Genomic DNA, 26,650 nt, shown 5'->3' on the forward strand with positions numbered 1-26,650 from the left:
GCTAGTGAGTCTTTGGGACACTGTTTATTTGGACTTGGTCTAAGCAATAATCCACTTAACAAGAGTATTGCAATTTTAGGTGCGAACTGCGAGATGCAAGTTGCTATTTACTCTTATAATTTTTTGCATAGCGAATTCATTTTGCAATCCAATTAGCAACTCGCACTGAATCAGTCAGACTGAGGGCCTGATTCAGACCCGGACGCTATTTGCGGACGGTCTTTCCAAAAAAGGGGCCGGCTATTTAAATTGAGCACTCGCTCTTTGCGGTTTGTTGACGCCTCTATGTCTGAGCGAGCGAACGAAAAATGCGATTTTGTAAAGATGCCCCTTTGCCGTTTGCATCACACGTCATCTCCGGTATTTATTAGATTAATCAGGTACATCGACAGGCATCTCAACTGCTCGCAGTGCTTGTGGTAGCTTTTTCCTACCGTTATCACTGCGAGCAGTTCAGGCTAAAAGACAACCAAGTGACGTGGTCGATGACGCTCCTTTACTAATTATGCACTCCCATTAAACGCCCGTTTTGACCATTAGGCACGCCTGTGTTTGGATCTCCACTCCCCCGTTTTCAAACACCTTCCCCTGTTACCACCCACAAACGGTACATTCTGTCAATCAAATTAGCAGTCCCTCGCTGTTTTGCGAGCACACGATTTCCAACCGCAATGACTGGTTTGCACATGCGCATTACGACCCATACGCATGCGCAGTTGTGCGAACATCGCTCAGAGCGAACGAGCGGCCGCTTACGAGTGGCTCTGAATCAGGCCCTGAATTCGCACTTTTCCATTCGCATCTCCCTGAGGGTGAGAGATGGAAAGTAAAATTTTTTTTGTAAGGTTATAATGTCGGGACACCATGCTCAACCACTTGGACACCCACCCTAATGACTAATTAGGTAATTAGAAGTTTCCAATTAGTTTAATTAGTCCCATAATTACATGTCATTTTTGGGGGTTAAAAAAATGGCCTGAAATTACCCACAAATCAACTTTTTTTAAGCTCCCCAAATTTAATTACAGTATTTGTTCAATTGAAAAATAATAAGGTTTTCTTTATAATTTTTTTTATTATTTTTCAAAGTGCACTCAAGTACCCCAAAATCAAATTTTCCTACTTTTGTTTGCATTTTTTGTGGCCATTTGACACCACTTAAAACCCTTCAGTACCTTCCTAATGCCCACAAACAGCCTTCTATATGGTCCGGCTAACAAAATTATCAATTTTTGGAGATCCAGGAGGGTCTACCCACTTTTTCATGCACATCTCTCACATCGCATTTGGCAGTCATTTCGCAAACCTCCGCTGCAAGTACAGCGAATAGGCATTTTTAATTGGATTGGAGAATTCTCGAGTGCGAAGTTGTCGAGTTTCATGAACCAAACTTGCAACTCGCACCTAATTGGAATGACCCCTATACAGTATGTGTGTTTTGATGTTGAATCTGCGCTTGAGATAATACTATCAGCTTGTTCATGACCTTAAACCTGTGGCTGTGTCTGGTGACCAATCAATTTGCATCACTTTCTATGTTGCAGCATAATCTTAATTTAAAGCACTTGTACCCTTAATATTAGTTCTATGATCTAGCCTGATGCATAAAAAATGTATTATCATATCTTATTTTTGTTCAGAATAAAGTTCCAATTTAGAGGCTTCCATTAAAAAAAAATTAAAATGAATTATTTAATTAGTGTAATTATATAAGTTAAAATACTAGTACTGAGTGGTCAATGGTACACTCCCAGTGAATTGGGGCATGTGGGAACATCTTTTATGGCAAGTGGGAGGTCTAAGTGGCATTTTGCTGGAGTCTGAGGTCATATGGGTGAATTTTGGAGCATTATGGTGGCATGTTGAAGATCTGAGAGGAACGTGGGAAGATTTTGAGATGAGTGATATTGAGGTGTAGAAGTAATTCTGTGGTATTTTTACTTACTGCGATTAAGGGTAATATGTGGCCCTCTTGAAGATGAGGCAATTAAAACGTATCAGATTGTCCAACACTGCTGTAGATGTTAGAGGTTTTACTTTTTGATCTGGTTTAAAGTTACATTATTATTGTAAGGTAAATTGTGGCAAAATCAGTGAAAGATTGGCGCTCTTGTAAATTTATATAAAATTGTGATTTAAAATAGTTTGATCTGTTGGTTGCACCAAAGTAGACTTTAATGCAAAATACGCCACATGCTGAGAACTATAGATGTTGCTGTACTACATAAATGACAGAAGCACTCTTATAATATCATGTTTAACCATAATTAGGATGATCAGAAAACACTGTAATTGCACTAAATTATATAGGGGACCAAAGCAATGAGGAAGGCAAATCAGATGCTTGGTTGCATAGGGAGAGGAATCAGTAGCAGGAAGAAGTAATAATGCCACTGTATAGATCGGCCTCATCTAGAATACTGTGTTCAGATCTGGTGGCCACATCTCCAGAAGGATATAAATACATTAGAGACTGTACAATGAAGGGCAACTAAAATGGTGCATGGCCTACATCACAAAACTTATCAGGAAAGACTAAGAGATCTCAATATGTATAGTCTGGAACAGAGAAGGAAAAGGGGGGACATTATAGAAACTTTCAAATATATCATGGGTTTTAACTAGGGATGTGCAGGCTCGGATAGGTTCGAGTTTGCACGTGGAGTTCGGATTTTTCCCTAAAAAAAAACGGAACTCAGAAAGAGGCAAAACATCATCTTACATGGACGAACATCATCATTCCTGGACAAAAGTCGAACCTATCCGAGCCGGCACATCCCTAGTTTTAACAAGGTGCAGGAGGGAGACATTCTTCAAAAGAAGAGAAGTACAAGAACACGAGGACATGCACTGAAACTGGAGGGAGGTAGGTTCAAAGGAAATTTGAGGAAAAATTACTCCACAGAAAGGGTAGTAAGTAGAATAGCCTCCATCAGAGGTGGTAGAAGCTAAGACAGTAGAACAATTTAAACATGCTTGGGCTAGGCATAAGAATATCCTTACAAAGAATTGAGGATCACAAAGGGTTGAGGTTACCAAATGGTAAAAAAGGGCAGACTAGATGGGCCAAGTGGTTCTTAGCTGCCGTCAAATTCTATGTTTCTATGTTTCAATGTTTCGAAAGTGCTTAATTCAGTTACTTATTGTAGATGATTAAAGGAATATTTATCATAGAGGCTTTATGTTAATAAACTGAGTTAAATTGTCCATGTCAGCAAGGATCTAATTATTTTCTGAAAATAAATAATGATGATCAAATCTTAGTGCACTTAAAAAAAAAAAATATCTTATTTCCAATAAATCACTGTGTATTATGGTAATGTACCATTTATTTTGCCATTGTATCACACCTGTTCTTTGAGAAACTGCCTATAGAGGCTCCAATACTGCATTCCACTGATACAGCAGGATGTCGTGAAGGCTCAGTTAGTACAGCACTCCTATCTGATACCATTATGGGCTATAATCACTGACAAGTATAGTCATAGAGCCAGGGCTGCCGACAGCTCTGCCACACCCAGGTACAGAAAGGAGGTGTGGCTAACTGGGGAGGTGTGGCTAGACCCCTCCTTACAAAAAAAAACCAATAGATTGGCATCTGGTGCGCCACACACGGGACGCAGGTGTACGGGGGTGGGAGCACAATCGCACCACCCTCACGCATATAATGCAGGGAGAGAGAGAACTTATGGCATCACAGCAGCGTGTGTGCTGGGCTGGGGAGAGGCTGCTCCAGCAGCACTTAGTTGTCTCTCTCCTTGCACAAACTTAACAGCAGCGGCGGTGGCTGGGGCGGGGGCAGGGGGTGCGCTGCCGGGCCCCTTCAACAGGCTCGGGTAAGTAGCACCTACTCCCCCCCATCTCGATGCCCTTGCATAAAGCAATCAAAGTAGTACCCCAAGACATCAGTTAGGTCAAGTCAGGCGCAAACAGACAGAAGAGATTAAAGCATTTAGAACAGAGGTTTTCAAACTATACCATTACAGTCCAGATTTTAAGGGTATCCATGCTTGAGTCCAGATGGTTAATTCGAATTGACTGGGGTACTAATAAAGTCACCTGTGCTCAAACATGAATATCCTTAAAACGTAGAGATGAGCTGGTTCGGATCTCAGAGATCCAAACCCATCCGAATTTAGCAGAGTCTCTATGATCAATGTAGTATAAAGGGACCATGCAGCGGATGACATTTCACTCCAGCTGTGGAGAGTGAACAGGGAGGGTGGGTAGTGTAGGCTGGGGGAGGTGCTGGTGCTCCTGCTCCTGCTTGTGTGCTGTGCTGTTTGCTGTCTGCTGTGTCCTGGGCAGGTGCACTGATCCATTATGGGCTGGTGCTGTCTGCTGTGCTGTCTGCTGTGTCCTGGGCTAGTGCTGCTGATCCATTCTGGGCTGGTGCTGTCTGCTGTGCTGTCTGCTGTGTCCTGGGCTAGTGCTGCTGATCCATTCTGGTCTGGTGCTGTGCTGTCTGCTATGTCCATCTGGGCTGGTGCAGATACATCTGGGCTGGTGCTGCGTCCATCTGGACCGAAGTTCTGGACTAAAAAAAAATATATATATATATATATTGTCAAAAAAAAAAAGTGTCTTTTTGTGTAATATTCTTCTGTGTGTGTGTGCGCATGTTAGGCTTAACCACACAAGATCCAGCCAGCAACGCAAGTTGCAACCTAGTGCTGCCCAACTCCAGTCGCCATCAATCGGTGCTCTGGGTCCAAGTTCTGGAGCTGAAAAAATGTAAAATAAATTGTCTTTTTTTTATCTTTGTCTGTGTGTGTGTGTGCGTGCGTGTTAGACTTAACCACACAAGATCCAGCCAGCAACACAAGTTGCAACCTAGTGCTGCCCAACTCCAGTCGTCATCAATCGGTGCTCTGAGTCCAAGTTCTGTAGCTGAAATTTTTTTAAAATAAATTGTCTTTTTTTTATCTTTGTCTGTGTGTGTGTTAGGCTTAACCACACAAAATCCAGCCAGCAATGCAAGTTGCAACATAGTGCTGCCCGACTCCAGTCGTCAACAATCGGTGCTCTGGGCCCAAGTTCTGTAGCAGAATTTTTTTTTAAATAAATTGTCTTTTTTTTTTTTTTGTCTGTGTGTGTGTGTGTGTACGTGTTAAGCTTAACTGCACAAGATCCAGCCAGCAACGCAAGTTGCAACCTAGTGCTACCCAACTCCAGTCATCATCAATTGGTGCTCTGGGCCCAAGTTCTGGAGCTGAAATTTTTTTTAAATAAATTGTCTTTTTTTTAATCTTTGTCTGTGTGTGTGTGTGTTAGGCTTAACTGCACAAGATCCAGCCAGCAACACAAGTTGCAACGTAGTGCAGCCCGACTCTAGTCGTCATCAATCGGTGCTCTGGGCCCAAGTTCTGGAGCTGTAATAAAACAAAAATACATTTTTTTTGTCTAATATTTGTCTGAGTTCGCACGACTGCATATGTGTGAATTTTGTAACTGCACCTTGGCTACTGCTTCAATACCGCAGAAAATATGGAGGGCTGTCACATGACAGGAGAGCCAGTTCAAGAACCACATGTTGTAGGTGTCACCAGCAGTGCAATGCCATCAACTTCCTCGTCCTCTATGAAGGCCTATGCCCCAGGGCTTAAGTCACACCGTCAATATGGTAAAGCAAGTTTTACTGAAGTTAAGATAAAAAAAATTGAAAGGAAATACTAGTATACTGGAGGATCCTCCACGTTCCAACATTTGTGTACCCTCTGTAAATGTGGGGAAGGGCAGTCAACATCTTGCACACATACTCATTGAGGATGCTTCTGTGGAATTGCACATGGAGGAGGAGGATATTTCGGTGGATGAAGGCGCTAAGGATGATGAGGATGTTGATGATGAAGATGTTGGTGATGAGGATGTTGATGCCGAGGATGTCCTTTGTGTAAGTAAGGCAACAGCTGTTGCCCATGGTTTGAAAAAGCCAAAGCCCATTGTTGTCATGCCGGGACAAAAGACAAAAAAATCTACTTCTCTCGTGTGGAATTATTTCAATCCCAATCCGGACAACAGTTGTCAAGCCATATGTGCCCGTTGCCATGCAAGAGTGAGTAGAGGGAGGGACTTAAACCACCTAGGAACCTTCTCCTTGTTACATCACTTGGTGCGCATTCATCAAATATCAAAGTGTATGTTGCCAAGTTCCAAAACTCAAAACGTAACAAGTCCAGTGTCACCTACCTGCTCCCTCTCTGTGAGATCCAAGCGCCTTCGATCTCCAACACCAACACCTGCATCATCAACATCCTCATTCGTCATCACAAGTAGTCCTGCTGCATCAAATGTTGGTATTCGAAGCAGGATTGACTCCTCTCCTATCCGTGATTCCTCAGAAGGATCCTTGATGACTACGCCTGTTGCTGCTGCTGTTGCTGTCAGTGGATCTTCATCCCAGAAAAGGATCAGAAGGAAGACTACTTGTAGTGTATCCTCCAAAAAACAATTAACTGTTAAACAATCATTTGCAAGGGCAAACAAGTATGACAGCAATCACACAGTTGCACAGCAGATTACTGATGCCATAACAGCTATGCTGGTTTTAGATGTGAGTCCAGTATCCACCCTTACTGCAGTGGGTTTTCAACAGTTAATTCAGGTCCTGTGTCCTCACTACCAGATCTTTTGTAGATTCCACTTCGCTAGAAGAGCAATTCCAAATCTGTACAAGGACATTAAAAAAACCTTATTAATGTCCTCAGAAATGACCACTGATATGTGGACAAGTGGGACAGGGCAAACTAAGAATTACATGACTGTGACAGCCCACTGGGGTCGGTGTATTGCCTACAACAGCACCAGCAGCAGCAGCAACATCTACCAAAAGACAGCTGATACAGAGGCAGGCTACTCTTTGTATAACTGGTTTCACAAAGAAGCATACCACTGAGAACCTCTTAGAAAAACTCAGGGAAATCATTGCTAAATGGCTTACCCCACTTGGACTCTCCGTGGGATTTGTGATTTCGGACAATGCCACCAATATTGTAAGAGTATTACATCTGTACGAATTCCAACACGTCCCATGTATTTCTCACACAATTAATTTGGTGGTGCAACTTTTTTTAAAAGGTGACACGGTCGTACAGGAGATGCTCATGGTGGCCCGCAAAATATCCGGACATTTTAGACATTCGGCAACCGCTTGTCGAGGATTGCATGACCAGCAGGTACAGTTAAAATTGCCCTTCCATCAGCTGAAGCAAGAGGTAGTAACTCGGTGGAATTCTACTCTCCATATGCTTCAGCGGATGGAAGAACAGCAAAAGGTCATCCAGGCCTATACAGTGGACTATGACATAGGCCGTGGAGGGGGATTGCACCTTACTCAAGCACAGTGGAGAATAATTTCTGTGTTGTGCAAGGTTCTCAAACCCTTTGAACTTGCCACACGTGAAGTTAATTCAGACACTGCCAGCTTGAGTTTTCTAAGAGACCAAAATCTAAAACTATGCAAAGAGCTGTTGGTCAAAAAATTGTCAGCTGCAACCGCATATGAAATGCCTTCATCTCCTCCTTCAGTTTCAACAGCTGCTAGGAAAAAACAAAATTTTCCTTACAGAATGCCTGCTGGTCATGCAGATCAGTCACCAAAAAATGACATCTGGTAGGGCCTGAGAGAACTGCCTACTAGTGACATGTCTTCTACCGTGACTATGTGTGATAAGGTCTCCATTCACAGAATGGTGGTGGACTATTTCAGAGATAACATCCTAATAAACATGTCAGGCAGTCCCTTTCAGTACTGGCAGGAAAAAGAGGCAATTTGGAGTCCCATACGCAAACTGGCTTTGCATTACTTGCCCACCCTCCAGTGTGTACTCCGAAAGAGTTTTAAGTGCAGCTAGCAACCTTGTCAGTTATCGGCGTAGGAGGTTACTTCCTCAAATTGTGGAAAAGATGATGTTCATTAAAATGAATTACAAATTCCACGAGGAAGACCTCTACCAACAATTACATGAAAAAATTACAGAGGCGCCTATGGTGGATTCCAGCGGGGAAGAATTAATATTGTGTGATTAAAAGGATGTACACACTGATGGGGATGACGAGGACGAGGACAACCTGTAATGTGAAGCCAGTTTGTATATGAGATCAGCTTGTTTTATGGGGGGTCCAAACAAAACAATAATTTCAGCCACAATTGGCAGTCCTTGTCACTGAAATGATTGGTTTGTTAAACTGTCCTGTTTTGTATACAACATAGGAGTGGGTGGGAGGGCCCAAGGACTATTCCATCTTGCACCTTTTTCCTTTCCATTATGTGCTGGTTAGGGCATTGCTGCCTGACATTTTAAATTAATATTATGGTTGGTTTAGGAACCAAAGAATTATTTTTAAATTAATTTATGATCAATTTAACAGCCAGGGGCTGCACCAAATGAATTGGTTTTTAATGAATTTATTATCAATTTTATACCTGGCTGTCACTGTCATCGGCATAGCTGCTCAGGGGTGCTGTGCTCCTATCTGTCGAGGGAATGCTGCCCAAAATAATAAATTAAAAAAAAATTTGTGTGCATGTCAGCCACAACTGTCATCGGCATAGCTGTGCAGGAGTACTGTGCTGCTGTCTGTCAAGGGACTGCATGAATATTTAAATGAAAACTTTTTTAAGTATTTGGGTTACAAAAAGTTTTTTTTAAATTTTAAACATAGCAGAAATGTTATCCTAACAGCTTATAAACTTATATGCTCTAAAAAACTAAAGCCTATATTTGTAAAAAACTAAAGCCTAATTCTGCCAAAAGAGAGACTGACACCACGGCTAAGCATAAGAGTCACCTTCTGGATGTGAATTGTCTCATTTGCATGGGGAAAACCCAACCCTCATATGAGATGGATCTCAGCCAGTCGACAACATTGAAATCACCATTAAAAAGTCACAATGGAAGACTACAGTGTGGAGAATCTTTCTTCACAGTCAGAAGAGGCCTCAGAGAACATGAAAAAAAGATGCTCTAGGTGCTGAACTTCAAGGGATTTCTCCATCATGTTCTGCAGTGTGGAAAGGTTTCATTCACATGTTGTCTATAAAGCAGTTCAAAGTTACAGCCTTCAAAGTGTCTGGCTATAACACCCACCTTTGCCAGGAATTACCAAAGATTATTACAAGCAAAGGATTCATCTGTCCGGAATCTGTCTGGGAATTCATGGATCGTATTTGGCCTGAATGCACTAAGACATCCAGTGATTCTGTCACTGTGTTCTTTAGCCCACTTTATTCCTACCTGAATCAAAAACTGAAATACGGAATAGAAAGCACAGACAACATGGAGGACTTTGTTATTCCGCTGACTGCATGCCAACCAATACCTCCCAGACTACACCCACTGGGAGACCAGGTCTTGATAATGACCATCCCCATCTGTTGCAAGGCCTTCTTCTTTCAAACCATCCATGCTGGACTTCCTATTCAAAAAGGGTAAGCAGGGTACAGAAAGAGGAGCTAGATATCCCCAATAACATTTTTTTTCTTCTATCATAGATGGTGTGGAGAGATAAGAGCTTCAGATGTTGGAAGTACAGGGGCTCCCACTTATTTGGCTTCCCTCCAGAGAAAAGAGCTCTGTTCCTCAGGAAGTGTCTATGCCTGAGCTGATAGGTAGGTAGTCTCTGTCTGTTGGTAAACACCCTTCAGGAGATGGCAACCCAGAATAACAACAACTATAATATAAATAATTTATCCACTGATAAGTAACCAGCCTGATCCCTTAACAGCAACATACACCATATGGCCAACATAACATTCACATATCTAAGAAGAAGTGGACAGTGGGAACAATGGCAATTTGAAGGCCACTAATTAACTCTGTTTTTTTAATGTCCCTGTACAGATCGGAAAATTCTGTTACAGAACAGAAGGTTTGCAAAGGATTATTTAAGTCAATCGTCTATTTAATTTTGGAAAGCACACTTCCTGGTCCCCTTCTGGGATGAAAAAAAATCAACTCCAAGCAAGCAGGTATGGCGCTCAAGAAAGACACAATGCAATACTTAAACCTTAGGTCTGAAATGTTGCATTTGCTGCTCTGTTCTGCTTGTTCACAATATATCTCATATGGTTAAGTGGACAGTGGGAACAACGGCAGTTTGAAGACCACTAACTATGTTTTTTTTTATGTCCCTCTACAGGTTGGGAAATGCCTTTAGAAGATTTGCAAAGAATTATTTAAGTCAATTGTTTATTTATTTTTGGAAAGCACTCTTCCTGGTCCTCTTGTGAGCTGTGAGGTGGTCAAAATTGACTGGAAATGAATGGAAATAAAAGTTATTGAGGTTAATAATACTGTAGGAACAATAAAAAGGCCCATTTTATGTGATTTTAGCAGTTCTTTTTATTTTTTAAGAAAAAATCCAGATCCAAAACCAAAACACGGAAACAAAACACGGAGGTGAGGTTTTGGCAAAACCAATCCAGATCCAAAACCAAAACTGGTGGTCAGCGCACATCTCTATTAAAACGTGGACTATAATGCCGGGGTTTCCTAACCTCTTATTTAGAAGATGAATTATTAATGTTAAAACAGCTGGCAATAGACTGCATGCTCAGACAATGGGAGAAATCACGGCCCAATAATTGTAGCGCCTCCATACACTGCACAATGTATGCTGGTGAACTCTATTCAAAATGTGGAATTGGTTGAATGACGGTCAGCGGGATCAGACCGGTTAGATAACCAAACCAAACAATCTAGATAATTTTTAAGCTGATTGAAGATTGTGAACAATTATCATTCACAACCATAAAACTGAATAATAAGAACAGTCATTTCATAGACTGATCTGAGTATGTATTATTCAGTGTATGGGCAGCTAAAGGTCATGGCAGCAGCAAGAACAATGATCAGGACATGAACAATGGAAAGTTCAGGACCAGATTTATACAGTTAAAGGACCTCATTTGTCAATGAGTTTTATCACTCAAAACGACTGATAAAACTTGCTGTGTATGATAAATGGTGCTCCAGCCAATCAGCTCCCAACTGTCATCTGTTGGGAGTGGTTTGGCTGGAGCACCATTTATCATACACAGCGAGTTTTATCACTCGTTTTGAGTGATAAAACTTGTTAATAAATGAGGCCCATGTACTATCACTTTAAGCAGTACACACCCACACCTGCAAGAGTGAAGAATAGGAAGCCTAATATAAGAAGATGGCAGCAAGTATGTATTTTACAGTGATCTTGTTATGCTTGAGAAAGATTAGACGTAACTTATTGGTGGTACCAAACACATGGCACATCTTCAACATGAGGTGTCATTGGAAATTGATTGTAAAAGTTTATAAACATATATATATTGTGGCTCCAAGCAGAACCGAGTCCAGTTCACTTCTGCAGTCAGTTTGGTACTCGGATTTAAAAACTGAACTCAGGTTTTGGTTTGCATGTAAACAGGTCCACATAACTTGATTTTAGCCAATTTTATTGTTTTTTTCTATTGATTTTTATGAAATCCAAAACCAAACAAAGACGGGATCCAATGAAATAGAACCAAAACACAAGGGTCCATATATATGTATATGTATATAATACATATATATATATATATATATATATACATACATATCAGCTTTCAGTTACAAAGAACAGAAATGAGAGACCAGCAAACCACCTTAATGCAAAATGTGTAATAAAAAGATTGTATAAAAAATACAGCCATTTAAAATTCCATTGAAACGAGCATGTCACACATATATAGAGGCATCATGTATATCTGTGCAGCAGCCAAATAAGAGAGTGCCGCATAGGCAGCAATGGAAAACATTTATTGAACTGATGGCAACATGTATACTCAACAGCAGCCTGTGTCAAGACATTGTCATATTAGCAGCAACATCACAGCCAGACAGCTCCATATCCCCTGTTCATCCAGTGTCACCCTATATAGTGGTATCAATTAAGCATCACTGCCTGTATGGATCTACTCCCCAATTAATAACAAAACCACACTATCGCTAGAATAATCAGTCCAAATGGTATAGTGTAATAACCACATATTTACCGTGACTCGTGGAACACCTTATCAAGCAGGCGGCACTCCAACCACATCAACAGCAGTGTATTCACATTAAATACTCAAATGCTGATCCAGACTGGAACAAGCGTGCATTCCACCACATGGAACGCATGCTCACAGCAGTGGCACGGTCGTGCAGTGTCATCAGTGCACCACAGATCCAAACAGATCCGAGTCACGGTTCTGATTTTCCCGCAGTTCAGAATTCGTATTTTAATCCGAATTTCAGGTTTTAGATTGAAAAAAATTACATGATTTTGGCTGTTTCTAAAAACTTTTTATCAATTTAAAAAAAAAAAAAAACAGATGCAAAACCAAAACCAAAACACTTAAGAGTGGTTTTGCAAAACCAAAACTCGAAGATGAATCCAGATCCAAAGCCATAACCAAGACACGGGGGTCAGTGCACATCTCTAATTTTAATACTTCCATGAAATCTGCTTACAATGAAACCAGCTGGGGAACATAGGAAACTGATTTCTACAACATGGACACCAGGTAAGGCAAATAAACACAACTCCTTTCCTAATTAAGGTTTGTTGATATCTTTGATTGTAGATGAGACTGCATGGGAGGCCACCTTATATACATTATCCCATAGGGTTGACATGCACCTGCTTATTTCAGTGATCATATTTTACCTCTTTACTTTTCTATCTACAGCAGCCATTTACCTGTAGATACAGGATTTCTGTGTAGGGTTATTTAGGTGGGTCTACTCTTTGTAGGTTCTGACTAATTGAATTCTCTGCAGTATTTATTATGTGCAGTTATGTCGGTTTCCCTGGTAACCTGATTAATACTGTATTTTATCCTGGTGTAAGCTGCTATGCGTCATATATACATATATTTATGACTTATGTTTATATTGATTGTTATGGGTCTAATGTGGTTTAAATATTTCATGTTTTAATACACACCATAACATTGGTACATTTTAGTAGTGGCGGATTTTACCTAGGGGCTGCAGGGTTGCAGCCCCCTAATAAAATCTGCCACCTCAGTGAGCCAGTTGTAGTCTGTGACTGCACCGACTACACTGTGACTAGCAGTGGCTTCCCATTGGAAGTGCTACCTGCCAATCACACACAGGACAAGCAGTCTCAGGGGGAGGTGTTTTCTCCTGCTGGGACTGCCAGTCCAGGCTGCGATTAGCCTTTTGGGCAGCACTACCAGGCTTCTAGGGGCTGCAGATGATGTAGTCTCTAGAAGCTGGTATTAAGCTCATGTTCCGGAAACTGCCAGATCCATTATCCAGTATAATTACTTTTCACTTTTACATACCATAGAATGAATGCACAAAGTAATCAGAAGCAACCGAACTTTGGGAATTAAATCAAATAAATTCAGATCACGTGCAATGTGAAATGTAACAAGGAACACCGGCACACACAGAGGGAGTTGTGTACCTAGACACCTCCCCTGATTGACCATAATTAGAGGCCCATCCCCATGTTTCATAATGCCGTGATTCATGTGTGTCATTTTGGCTCTGCCCCCTACCATACACTCGCAAATAGTGGTATTATGAGGGGTGGGCCTAATGATGCAATTTCAGCTGGTCACACCCCCAACAAGAGATGTTACATTGCACCTTTCCTATGAATTCAACCACTGCCTCTGTGCATTTTTTCACCAATTGCCGCATTCTGTACCATTGTGTGTATCCAAACACTAGAGTGTTTGTGATTTGGAGGGCACAGGACCATATTTGCTCTGAGATAGAGGCCACGCTCACACCAGTCAATGGAAGCCACTGGTAGCCTTATTATTTTGATTATGTATTTATTATTTTTAAACAGTTTCTTTATAGCAAAAATAATCAAGAATAAATCTATATTAGATGGTCAGCTGGGTGCCAGCTAAATTTGTGATATGCTTAATTAAATACACTTGCTCAGCAGTGATGTGTACCTGAAAGCTATTAAAGGTTTAAAAAAAACAGCATAGAGAGATTAGGAAGTATTAGATAAAAGACAACAGTAGAGTAACCCTGCACCCTGTGGTGGAGAGTCTGTACTTGTCTTGGAAATAAATGCTCATCAGCTTTCATTTTATAACCTGATCATGATGTATACAGTACATTGAGCAACATAATCATACTGAAACACATTGCCCAATACTGAAGATTATCAGGAAATGATATATGTTTGAACAAGGGTGGATTAGTCAATGGGATATTAAGCAATGTGTTTCATTATATGACATTAGGGAATTGAAAACCGATTCTCAAGTTTCCCTATTGAAACGTAATTTTTGAACCTGAAATAGGTTTGCCTCCTTGAATACACATAATTTGTCGGAAATGTATGAGATATCTCAGACTTCAGTTGCAAAAAGTGTAACAGCACATGGCATATTCCTATTGTCACAGACAAGGTTTATAGTAACTGCATTAAAACATTACCAAACAAGCCCATCTATAAACTTCATCATGCATATGGGAAGTTCACAGGAGAAGGGTGTAGGGGATTAAAACAAAAATAAACATGCATGATAGGGTCTATGCTATACGAAATAGTGAAATTATTTCCTAGGAAAGTGCTGCAGGATACAGGCTGGCAGGGCCGTAAGGATGGCGATGCGACCGGTGCCGTCGCACAGGGTGGAACGCCTCTGGAGGAGCGCTATTGCAGCCCCTCGGCCCCTGCATCTGGCTAGCATGGTGCCATCCTTCAGATGCTCCAGCCATGTGTCCAGTAGCATGTGCAACTCGTAGTTTTTGCTTGACGCCGGGATGAACAGACACAGAAACAAAAAAAAAATTTTTGTCTCCATAGCCATACACAGTCCCAAGGAGTACATTTCTCAAAAAAAATTCTATGTACAGACACAATCATTACAACTTTATTATAAGTATAGATAATCTCAGTGAATGTATTAATAAACACAGAGCAGTATATACATGAATCTTCCAATAATTAATTCAGTGGAACTTATTTAGAACATCAATATAAGTAAAGTATTAGGCTGATTAGTCACCAAATTCCTGTTACAGGGATCTTCAAGGAATGTATACATTGTACATATACAGTAGCATAAATTTAGTGTTAACAGAGGAATTCTTCTGGTTGTAGCAACAAATAGCCAGTATATGGTGTTATAGTAAAACACTGGGGATATTTCCTTGTTATTAAGGTGTTGCTGAAACTTTAGTTTTGAATCTTCTGCACATATCAGCTATCTTAAATGTACTGAAAATGTCCCTCTATTTATGTGTCTATAAGCAATTTTAAAGCCATTTATTCAGCATACTTGATTAGTCACTCTGTAGTACTGTATAAAAAATGAAGTGTGACTGTTCTTAATTCCTGTATTATTTCTTCCTTCAGAGACATTAGAGATATAGCTCACTATTGTATTGTCCTGATGATCAAATAATTATGTGGTAATAGTTCTTTAATATTTTGATTCCAATCCTAATATATATACAGTACACAGTGACTTGATAGATTTTATAATGATGTAGCCAAGATTGTTATACATGTAACAGAAGCTTGTATAGCCAAAGTTGTTGTATATGTAACAAAAGGTTAAATGTGGGCTGCTGATATTTCATAGCCACCCTGGTTCTGGTAGTGCTGGCATTTACATTTGATCATCCTGCATTTGCATATATCAACAATTCTCTGCTATTTAGAATGGTGCTGACACTGTTAACTTTAATTGAACATCGTGCACATAGAAATATATACAGTTCACGTATCAAGCAAGGATGTATATTGGGCAAACAATTATTATGTGAGGCATCCAACACACAGCAAATGCAGGTTAATAAAATGTATTATACTTATGGTATATGTTTATTACCTACGTGTAGCAGGTATCTTTAAGGGATTAAGGGGTCTATTTACTAAGCCTTGGATGGAGATAAAGTCAATGGAGATAAGGTACCAGCCAACCAGCTCCTGTCATTTTTCAAACACAGCCTGTGACATGGCAGTTAGGAGCTGATTGGCTGGTACCTTATCACAGTTAACTTTATGTGGCTAATCAGCCAAATACCTTACTTATATTGATGTTCTAAATAAGTTCCATTGACCTAATTATTGGAAGATATACAGTACTGTGCAAAAGTTTTCGGCGGGTATGGATAAAATGCTGCAAAAATAGAAGTGTTAACTGTTATTTTTTATCAATTAACAAAATGCATAGTGAATGAACAGAAGATAAATCTAAATCAAATCAATATTTGGGATGACCACCCTTTGCCTTCAAAATAGCATCACTTCGTCTAGGTACACTTACACACAGTTTGTGAAGGAACTCGGCAGGGAAGTTGTTCCAAGCATCTTGGAGACCTAACCACAGATCTTCTGTGGATGTAGGCTTGCTCAAATCCCTCTCTCTTCATGTAATCCCAGACAGACTTGATAATGTTGATATCAGGACTCTGTGGGGGACATATCATCACTTCCAGGGCTCCTTGTTCTTCTTTACGCTGAAGAAAGTTCTTATTGACATTGGCTGTATGTTTGGGGTCATTGTCCTGCTGCAGAATAAATTTGGAGCCAATCAGACACTTCCCTGATAGTATTGTTTGAAGTACCTGCCTGTATTTCTCAGCATTGAGGACACCATTAAACCTGATCAAATCCCCAACTCCATATACTGAAATGCAGCCCCAAGCTTGCAAGGAACCTCCACCATGTCTCACTGTTGCCTGCAGACACTCATTATTGTACCGCTCTCCAGCTCTTTGGTGAACAAACTGTCTTCTGTTACAGCCAAATATTTCACATTTTGACTCATCAGTCCAGAGCACCTGCTGCCATTTTTCTAAACGCAAGTTCCTATGTTTTTGTGCATAGTTGGTTGCTTGGCCTTGTTTCCACGTCCAAGGTATGGCTTTTTTGCAGCAATTCTTCCATGAAGACCACTTCTGGCCAGACTTCTCCGAACAGTTGATGGGTGTACCTGGGTCCCACTGGTTTCTGACAGTTCTGAGCTGATGGCACTGCTGGACATCTTCCGATTTTGAAGGGAAGTAAGCATGATGTGTCATTCATCTAATGCACTAAGTTTCCTTGGGTGACCACTGCGTCTACAGTCCTCAACATTGCCTGTTTCTTTGTGCTTCTTCAAAAGAGCTTGAACAGCATATCTTGAACCCCCAGTCTGCTTTTAAATCTTTGCCTGGGAGAAACCTTGCTGATGCAGTATAACTACCTTGTGTCTAGTTGTCATGTTCAGTCTTGCCATGGTGTATGACCTGTGACATGAAACTGTCTTCCACAACCTCACCTCACAACCTAGCAGAGTTTGGCTGTTCCTCACCCACTTTTAAACCTCTTACACAGCTGTTTCTGTTTCAGTTAATGACTGTTTCCAAACTGCATATGAAAATTACATTATTACCTGTTTGGTATGATTAGTTAATCATACACCTGACTGTAATCCTACAAATCCTACAATGCTTGTTGTACAGTCCTGCCGAAAAGGTCTGCATACCTTGAAACGTTGATATGCCTCTGTACTAAATTTCAACATGTCATAATTATATGATATTTTTTCTACTTTAAAAAGGAAGTGCCTCCTCTTTTTTGTTCTGTTCCTGGGGGGTCTCTGTACCTCATACAGGAGGATCATTGCTGTTTGTATTAACCACTTAGGAAGGCACCCTGATTTTTGCAGCTTTACCAGAGTGCCGAACTCCTGTACCATATATATATATATATATATATATATATTTAGAAGCAGGTAATAAGGAGAGCGCACTTGTGATTAAATAGAAAAGCAATAACTTTACTGATATTTGCAAACGTACATCAAGGTTTAAAACAAGCGGTGTCACCAGCAGTATGGTAAACCGGTCTCCGGACAGTATGACTTCGTCAGGGGGTGTGGCTTATCCCCTACTTTCATACTATATATACCCACTTGTGAGTTATAATTAGATAGTTGGATAGAACACATTGTCTCAATAATTATACAATTCATCTATGTTCAAAAAATTAAAAAGGTTCAATTTTCACAACTTTGTACAGATTATACACCGCATCTTATATAATCAGTATCATATTTTAAAACACGCTACATTCCGTAAGAACAATATATAAACTTATCATACAATCATATATTCAAAATAATTCAATCAATGTATTAAAACAATTCAGTTATGAATCATAAAATTTAATTATATCGCCAAATACATTTCATATTTCACATAAAAAAATATTGCATTTATTAATATCTGATAAAATTCAAGTTTTTATATAGTCTCCAATAATTTTATAAGGAGAGAAGAAAGAAGAAAAAAAGACCAATTATAAACAAATGAATAAACAAACATAAAAAGCTTCATAAATTAAAGAACCAATATATAATCATATATCTGCTGCGATATTATAGTATTGCACCTCTGCAGTGGTCGGACATGAAATTATTAAAACTTAATTCGTCTCCCTCCTACACAATAAGGATGTCATCTATATATCTCCGAAATATTTTCAACTGCTGTTCAAAAGGGTTGTTGTTCTCAATTACTTCTTTTTCCCATTTACCCAAATATAAATTGGCAAAACTTGGTGCATATGGGGTCCCCATCGCTACTCCACATTCTTGATTATAGAAAGTGTCTTGGAATTTAAAGTAGTTATTAATCAGGATGTAATATATTAATTCTAAGATGAAGTTCCTTTTATCTTCACTTACTTCAATATCATCATCCAAATACATCTTAACAGCCTCTAGGCCACCATTGTGTGGTATACTTGTATATATCTATATATACAAGTATACCACACAATGATGGCCTAGAGGCTATAATCAAGAAAGTGGATAAGTTCTTCATTTCATCAACATTGGTCCCAACTGATCAAGTTCATCAATTCATTAACATCTTACTCATATTAATTAAGTTCCTGAATTCATCAACATTGGTCCCAACCGGTGGATTTCACCAATTCATCAACATCGGACTCATATAAATTAAGTTCCTCAATTTATCAACAACATTGGTCCCAACCAATCAAGTTCATGAATCCATCAACATCGGACTCTTATCAATTAAGTTCATCAATTCATCAACATCAGTCCCAACCGATCAAGTTAATCAATTCATTAATATCCTACTCATATCAATTATGTTAATTAATTCTTCAATATCGGATTCAAATCCATCACGTTCTTCAAATTCTCAACATCGGTATCAAACTGATCCAGCTCTCAATCCAGCATCATCGGTCCCAATTTGATTCTGTTCATTCATTCAGTATTATCATCTCCAATTCTCATCCAACCTGCTGTTTAATAAAGACATTTCATTCTTGTTCTCGCCTTCAGGCCCATTATCCTCTGCAGCTCCTCTACCTCTTCACAGCAGTACATGAGGAAGTCTTGGCTCAAGCCACCCAGGTTTATTCACACCTCACAAGTCTTATCTTCAGCCTCCCACACCTGTTGAAGTCCAAACCAACCCTCAGATGTGACAATATATATACAATATATACATATAGTGCACACCTCGAATGCTGCAAACAGTTATATATGTATGTAGGGGCGCCGAGAGGGGGGGGTACGAATTATCCGGGCCTGGGCTTGCAGGCGGCGCTGCAAATATGTTTTTTTCTCTTTCTTTCTCTTAAGGGTGTGGGGCCACATCTCCCATGATTAGGCCACGTCCCTTTCACCCAGCCAGCCTCTTAGCAGCCCTGTATGTATGCATATATATATATATATATATATATAAACCTCAAGATCTATTTTGCAGGAAATTCCAACTGTATATTAAGCATTATTGAGACAGATTATCTTGACTCATGAAGTTGCAGTATACATGTCAATTCAGTAGATTAAAGAACTGGATGGGGCGCTGTCCCAATAACAGGATTATACACAGTAAATTTTAAAACAAGTTAATATGTAGAAAATGCCTAAAATGTAAATACAATATATAGAATCATGAAAAAAGGTGCATCTAAGTGGGACTCCGTTCATGAATATCTGAGGTAAGTAAACTATAAAACATTATGAGCCCTCATAGAATACAAGCATAAGCCTATGTCCAAGTCACTATATTGAATACTTTGACCTCAGGTTATCTGTCAGGTGCATGAAAACAATCCAGATGATTTTAATTTAAACACACAGCTAGTTTGTTGCTGGTAAATTGCTTGCTAAATGAAACCATCCGAAATATCAAAGTGTAAATCCCGTTTTGGATACTTTCTGTCACCTGGATGTTGCAACTTTGTCTGCTTTGCTTGCCACTTTATAAATCAAACAGTAATTACTGTAAAGTCACATGCATGTGTTGAAAAAAAGAAATAGAAAAAACAACAATAAAAAGAAAGAAGAAAAACCAGCCAGAAAAAATGCACATGTAGACATTTTGCACACACCTGTTCTTTTTTCTGGCTGGTTTCTTTTTTTTTTCTTTTTTCTTTTTTTTGCTGTTTTTTATTTTTATTATTTTCAACACATGCATGTGACTTTAATAATCCATAATAATAAGTTATTAATTTAATAATTTATTATTATTATTATTATTATCATTATTGTTTTTCTCCAACAGGGCGCCAAATAAAAATATTTGTTTTTAACCTTGACAAAGCATTTACAGCAAAATAATTGTTGTTATCACTGCTGCATATATCAGACCATAGTACTTAAATATGCAGCAAGCACTGGACATATTATATTCCAAATATAAGATTTTAGAATAGCTTTTTGGATCAGAGGTGACTGTTAGTTGTGGCTGTGGAAGGACACGATTGTGAGACAGATTGTGAGAGTTCAATGTGATCATACAAATAATCTATCCTATGGACAGAGTGCTTTATAAAATGTAGACTAAAGGAATTAGTAGAGTAAAGATGGATATACACTAATAAGATTCAACAGGTGTCATAAGAAATGAATGTATGAATAATACTAAGGTTGTAAATGTGAATCTTCTTAATATCTGCTGTAATGTTATTAACTACATTGTCATAACAAAAGGGTGTGGTACAGAATGTTAACTTGACATTCAGAATGAAAGTGTGGACAGAATGTTGACATATCAATAGTATGATTTTGCTTTAACATGTCATCTAACCCTAACCTCTACCACAGCCTAACCCTAACCATAACCCTAACCGTAGCCCTATTCTAACCCTAATCTAACCATAGCCCTAATATAACCCTAACCCTAGCCCTATTCTATCCCTAATCTAACCATAGCCCTAATCTAACCTTAACCCTAATCTAACCCTAGCTCTGATCTAACCCTAATCTAACCCTAATGGGTTGGAAATGGGATGCAGGCACTCAGGATCCTTGCTCTCAGAATCCCGAAGCTGGAATTCCAACTGGGTTACAACAATGCAGACACTTACCGGTAAAAAGGCTAACCCTACCCCAAAACCTAACCCACCCTCCCTGCAGCCTAAACCTAACCGTCTCCCCTACAGCATAAAACGAACCCAACCCTGCCGCAGCCTATACCTAACCCCCCCCCGCAGCCTACACCTATACCCCCCCATAGCCTGACCCTAGCCCTCTCCCTAGTGCCTAACTCTAACCCCAATGCTTACTGTCAACATGTCAGCGGGCAGGATGCTGGCGCCGGGTTTCTGAGCACCAACATCCCGACCGCAGGGATCATAAATACATTCCACCTTAATCTAACCCTAATCTAACCCTAGCCCTAATATAACCCTAGCCCTAATATAGCCCTAATCCCTAATATAACCCTAGCCCTAATATAGCCCTAATCTAACCCTAGCCCTAATATAACCCTAGCCCTAATATAGCCCTAATCCCTAATATAACCCTAGCCCTAATATAGCCCTAATCTAACCCTAGCCCTAATATAACCCTAGCCCTAATATAGCCCTAATCCCTAATATAACCCTAATCTAACCCTAGCCCTAATATAACCCTAGCCCTAATATAGCCCTAATCCCTAATATAACCCTAGCCCTAATATAGCCCTAATCAGTGGCAGCTCCAGGGTGGGGCTGCAGCGCAGTTCAAAATTCAAATAGGGGAGCCACACCAACTGCCATTTCACACACTACCAAACTTCGGGCTGTATTCAATTAGCAGTGAAAACGGCCGTTTTATTCGCCATTGGTGAAAACAGCTGATTTGCGCCAAAAAACGGCTATATTTTCACCAAACAAAAGGCGAAAACGCAATTGGCGAAAAGTTTTCTCCATTCCAGATCAGGTGAAAAAAAAAGCAAAATCCCTATTTTTGGCTAAAAATGTGGGGATTTCTTTCAGAACCCTTTGGACACCACCCCCCTAATGATATATGACCCAAAAAAAATTCGTAAGCTGCGCACTTTGGCGAAAAACGTTTTTAATGTATTGGGTCTGATTTTTGGGGGGACGGTATTTTAAACATCGCACGCAGTCGCAGCAGGTGGTTTTTTACGGGTTTTAAAATTGCATTTGTATGACACGAAAATATACTTGCACCCATTTTAACGTACCCCCAATTTACGTGGAACAGTAATTTCCTGGAAAAAAATAACTTCCTATCATTTTCAAGGTTTTTTATATTTTTTCACCCAAAATTGGCGGTCGTTTTTTCCAAAGTGAGCAACTTGCAAAATGTTTTGGGGGTAATTTATCATTAGGGGGGTGTCCAAAGGGTTCTGAAAGAAATCCCCACATTTTTAGCAAAAATAGGGATTTTGCATTTTTTTTTTTGCCTAGTCTGGGATGGAGAAAACTTAACTCCAGTTTTTTTTCGCCAATTGCGTTTTCGTCTGTTTTTTGGCAAAAATCTTGTATTTTCTTTGCGAAAAACGGCCGTTTTCGCTGCTAATTGAATACGGCCCATAGATGGCTGGGACTTACAGACAGTTGGTGTGGCTTCCGTATTTGAATTTTAGACTGTGCTGCAGTCGCCACTGGCCCTAATATAACTCTAACCCTAAAATAAATTGACATTCTGGCTCTTGCATTATGTCAGTGTCGACATTGTGAATGGTGACATGTTTTGTGCAACATCCTGTTATTGACATTCTGAATGTTGACTTTATGACCACATACCATAAAAAAGCAATACATAAATTACAGGGCAATTTACTTTAGCACTCTATGTAATTTTCAGTAAAAAAGATCAAACATAAAATAATAAACGTTAAGGTCCTGATCCTGAGTCACATGCAGCGGCAGCCATGTCTGCAACTTTATGCAAATGCCGGTACAACCCCTTCCCTGGTGTACAGCTGGTGCGCAAGGGCTGAGACACCCACTTTTAGCCACTTTAGAAGCTCAGATACCGCTTGGTGCGTCTTTAGATGCAACCATCGATCGCACCATTGAAACTTGCACCAGCCCCATGCTAGGTGCAGGATCTCAGTGTGAACGTTTGTGCATCTGAGTCCTCAACCACTACAGCGACACTCCCATAACAAACCTATAAGACGGACCATCTCTGTGTGTCCACTTAGCCACCTCCTTGCCACCACCCAGGAATGCACAATACATTTATGAAACCGTCAGCTGCGACTCTGTACACATGCACAGTGCGAATTAGATGCATGCGCAGAAGAAAAAACCCGTACAACTGCGTCTGACATCGGCAGTACATCCAACTCATAATCAGCCCTAAAGGGATGTCTCCTTTTGATACAAATTAGCCAGTGTAGTAAACGTGAATTTGGATAACACTTGTTACACTGCTAAGGACTTGAAAACTGCTATGAGAAGGATACATCTGAAACTCTAAGGCAGGGGTTCCCAACCAAGGTCCTCAAGGCACACTAACAGTCCAGGTTTTAAGGATAGCCATACTTGAGCAAAGGTGACTTAATTAGTACCTTAGTTATATTGATTTAACCATCTGTGCTCCAGCATGGATATCATTAAAACCAGGACTGTTGGTGTACATTGAGGACCGAGGTTGGGAATCACTGCTCTAAGGAGTATATTTACTAATGTGAAGGTTTTTAGAAGTGGAGATGTTGCCCATAGCAACCAATCAGATTCTGCTTAACATTTATCTAGCACCTTCTAGAAGATAATAGTTAGAATCTGATTGGTTTCTATGTGCAACATCTCCACTTCTAGAAACCCTCACTTTAGTAAATATACCCCTAGAGTTAAGAATGAGTTAAGGTGGCCATACACGGCACAATATACGTGTGTGATACACAGTCCCCAAAAACCGCTAATCAATATACAAGCATATATATATATATATACATATATATATATATATATATATATATATATATATTGTTCCAAAGTACAGCACTCGCAAAAGACCATATCTGCAACAGCAGGGTGCACATCAGCTGTATGTCCAAAATCCAGGAATCCACCAGCAAATATATTGAAGAAAGATAGCACTAACCAGTAAATGCAGCTTAATTTAATAATCAGATCATAACAGGCTCACATACAAAGCGATGTTTCAGTCCTCCAATGGACCTTTTTCAAGCAGTACAGCCTCATTATATATATATATATATATATATATATATATATACACACACACACACACACACACACACATACAGTAGGAATGCTGCCATATAAGCTGAATAGTCCCCCAGGAAAAATATCCATCAAAAACTGGATGAATACAAGCCAAGCCACTCTGGGTCCTAATTGACTGCCAAGGGACTGCACAGGCTGCAGGTTATTCTAACCCTTCTGGACATTATTAATTGCACCCTAAAGGACTGAGCAGGCACCCGGTAACTGTATTTGGATCCTCCATCTTATTACTATACAGTGTTTCTGCAAGCATGGATTGGTCCTTTTCCAAATTTTCTACCTTGAGTCTAATGTTATTCATATGACTTTACTTATGCACTTGTTGGAAAATTCAGATTGTGTATTGTGCTTATTAAATTTGTTTTACATATATTCATAGGTTGCTCACACAGTATTAATTTATTTATATATTTATGCATGTCATTTTTTGGCCATCTAATACTGCAATTTTGCACCGTATGCTCTAAAAAGCCACTTTTAGTTTATTTTTGAAGTGAAAAAAATATACTACCCTCAAATATATTCTGTAGAAATCTGCCTGAAAATTGCTTCAAATCTGTATAAAACATGCTAGTTTGTTTATTAATCTTTTTAGCAAGATTTTAGCAGTATGCCAACAGTAAAGAGGGGAGGGGGCAGATTTGATGATAGAAAAGCAATTTTCTACAATATATAATGTTGACTTAAAGTTGCTGTACAATGGGGCCAATTCAGAGACGTGCACTAACTCGGTGGTTAGTGCACATCTCTGATTGTGCTGTTCTGAGCCAGTGCAAGACCCATACTGCACATGTGATTGCACGCAGAGCATCAGCAGACTGTCAGCAGGGGCGCCGAGAGGGGGGGGAGCGGGTACAGATTACCGGGGCCCGGGCTTCCTGAGGGGCCCAGCGGGGGCCCGGGTCCGGCGCCGCTCCCCCTCCCTCACAGCAGCCCAGCACACAGCGTGTGCTGAGCTGCAGTGGAGACTGCTCGTGGCTGCTGAGCAGCAGCCACAGCAGTCTCCTATGCCTGTGGGAGGGAATGATCACACTGATCAAGCCCCCCCTGGCTTTGAGCAGGGCTGAGGGGGCCCAGAGCGCCCCCCTCCCTAGAATGCAGCGATGCTTCGCAGCGCTACAATACTTTTTTTTTCAGAAAGGGGCGGGGCCACGCCTCCCGCGATTAGGCCACGCCCCCTATTTCCCAGGCCCGCTGCGGCTCTCAGCGGGCCTGACTGTCAGTGATTGACTGTCTTCTGCTGTTTCTTGGCAGGGAGGGGATGGTGACAGCCTACGTTTCCCCCAATGGCAGCGTGTCACCACCGTTGGGGGGAAGGAAAGAGGCCATGATCTCCATCAGCTGACAGAGATTTCCTGGCATCTTTTGAAGCAATTGCATTCGTCAGCCAGTAGAAGATCACGCAGATGTTTTCTGATGCTGCGTTCATGGACGCAGCTCTGAACAGTAGTGAATGCAGGAGGTGTGATGCCTCCTGCTGCAATACCATAATAGTGCTATCATAGCTGCTTGTATTAGGATATGAAGGGGATTCCACTGCACAGAAGTTGGAAAGTATTATCTAATCATCATAAACACTTATAATTATTATTTAGTAGTAGTAGTAGTATTAGTATTACTATAATTATTAACATCATTATTATTAGCTGTTCTTAAAAAGAAAACCATTGAAAGTTAACGGAACTGATCAGATCACCATATAAAACATCTAGGCAGATCTGCAAAATATCCACAAGAAACAGAAATGTAATCTGCATTGACATGTTCCTGTAATTGCTGTAGATAGAGCATTTCTTATACATGAAATAAATAGCTTTATCTTACCTTGCTTAGTCTCCCTCCTCTGTTGGAAGTTGAACTGCCTTTTTAGCTGTTCAGTGGATATGCAGGTATTTATATCCAATCCCACACCTACTCCCATACTCACCAGAAGGTACAATACAGCCACACCCACATTGCAAACGACCTGATGTCATTATTCAAAGTTTTTTCTCCCCTACAATACTGTGCAGATATTTTTAGTCTTACTGATATGTGATGGTCACTTTTGCACTGTATTAATATTCTTGCATACACATGTTTAATATGGAACTGCACCAGTTTAATAAACAAGATAGTTTCTTCACTGTGTAACAGCATACACGTTAATGCCTTCACATCAACTATGGATTTTAAATAA

At 40.1% G+C, this 26,650-nt stretch overlaps 1 protein-coding gene across 1 annotated transcript in view; it reads right to left on the reverse strand.

Moving 5' to 3' along the window:
* LOC148525058 (carbohydrate sulfotransferase 9-like) overlaps positions 1-26,327 on the reverse strand; it is a 79,387-nt gene extending 53,060 nt beyond the window's left edge. The window contains exon 1 of the mRNA XM_088471295.1: positions 26,296-26,327. The gene's annotated coding sequence lies outside the window, so the exon portion shown is untranslated. The remainder of the gene's footprint in view (positions 1-26,295) is intronic.
* Positions 26,328-26,650: the final 323 nt, after the last annotated feature.

Source organism: Taudactylus pleione, unplaced genomic scaffold, assembly GCF_031769625.1.
Source record: "Taudactylus pleione unplaced genomic scaffold, aTauple2 ptg000113l, whole genome shotgun sequence".
Classification (NCBI taxonomy): domain Eukaryota; kingdom Metazoa; phylum Chordata; class Amphibia; order Anura; family Myobatrachidae; genus Taudactylus; species Taudactylus pleione.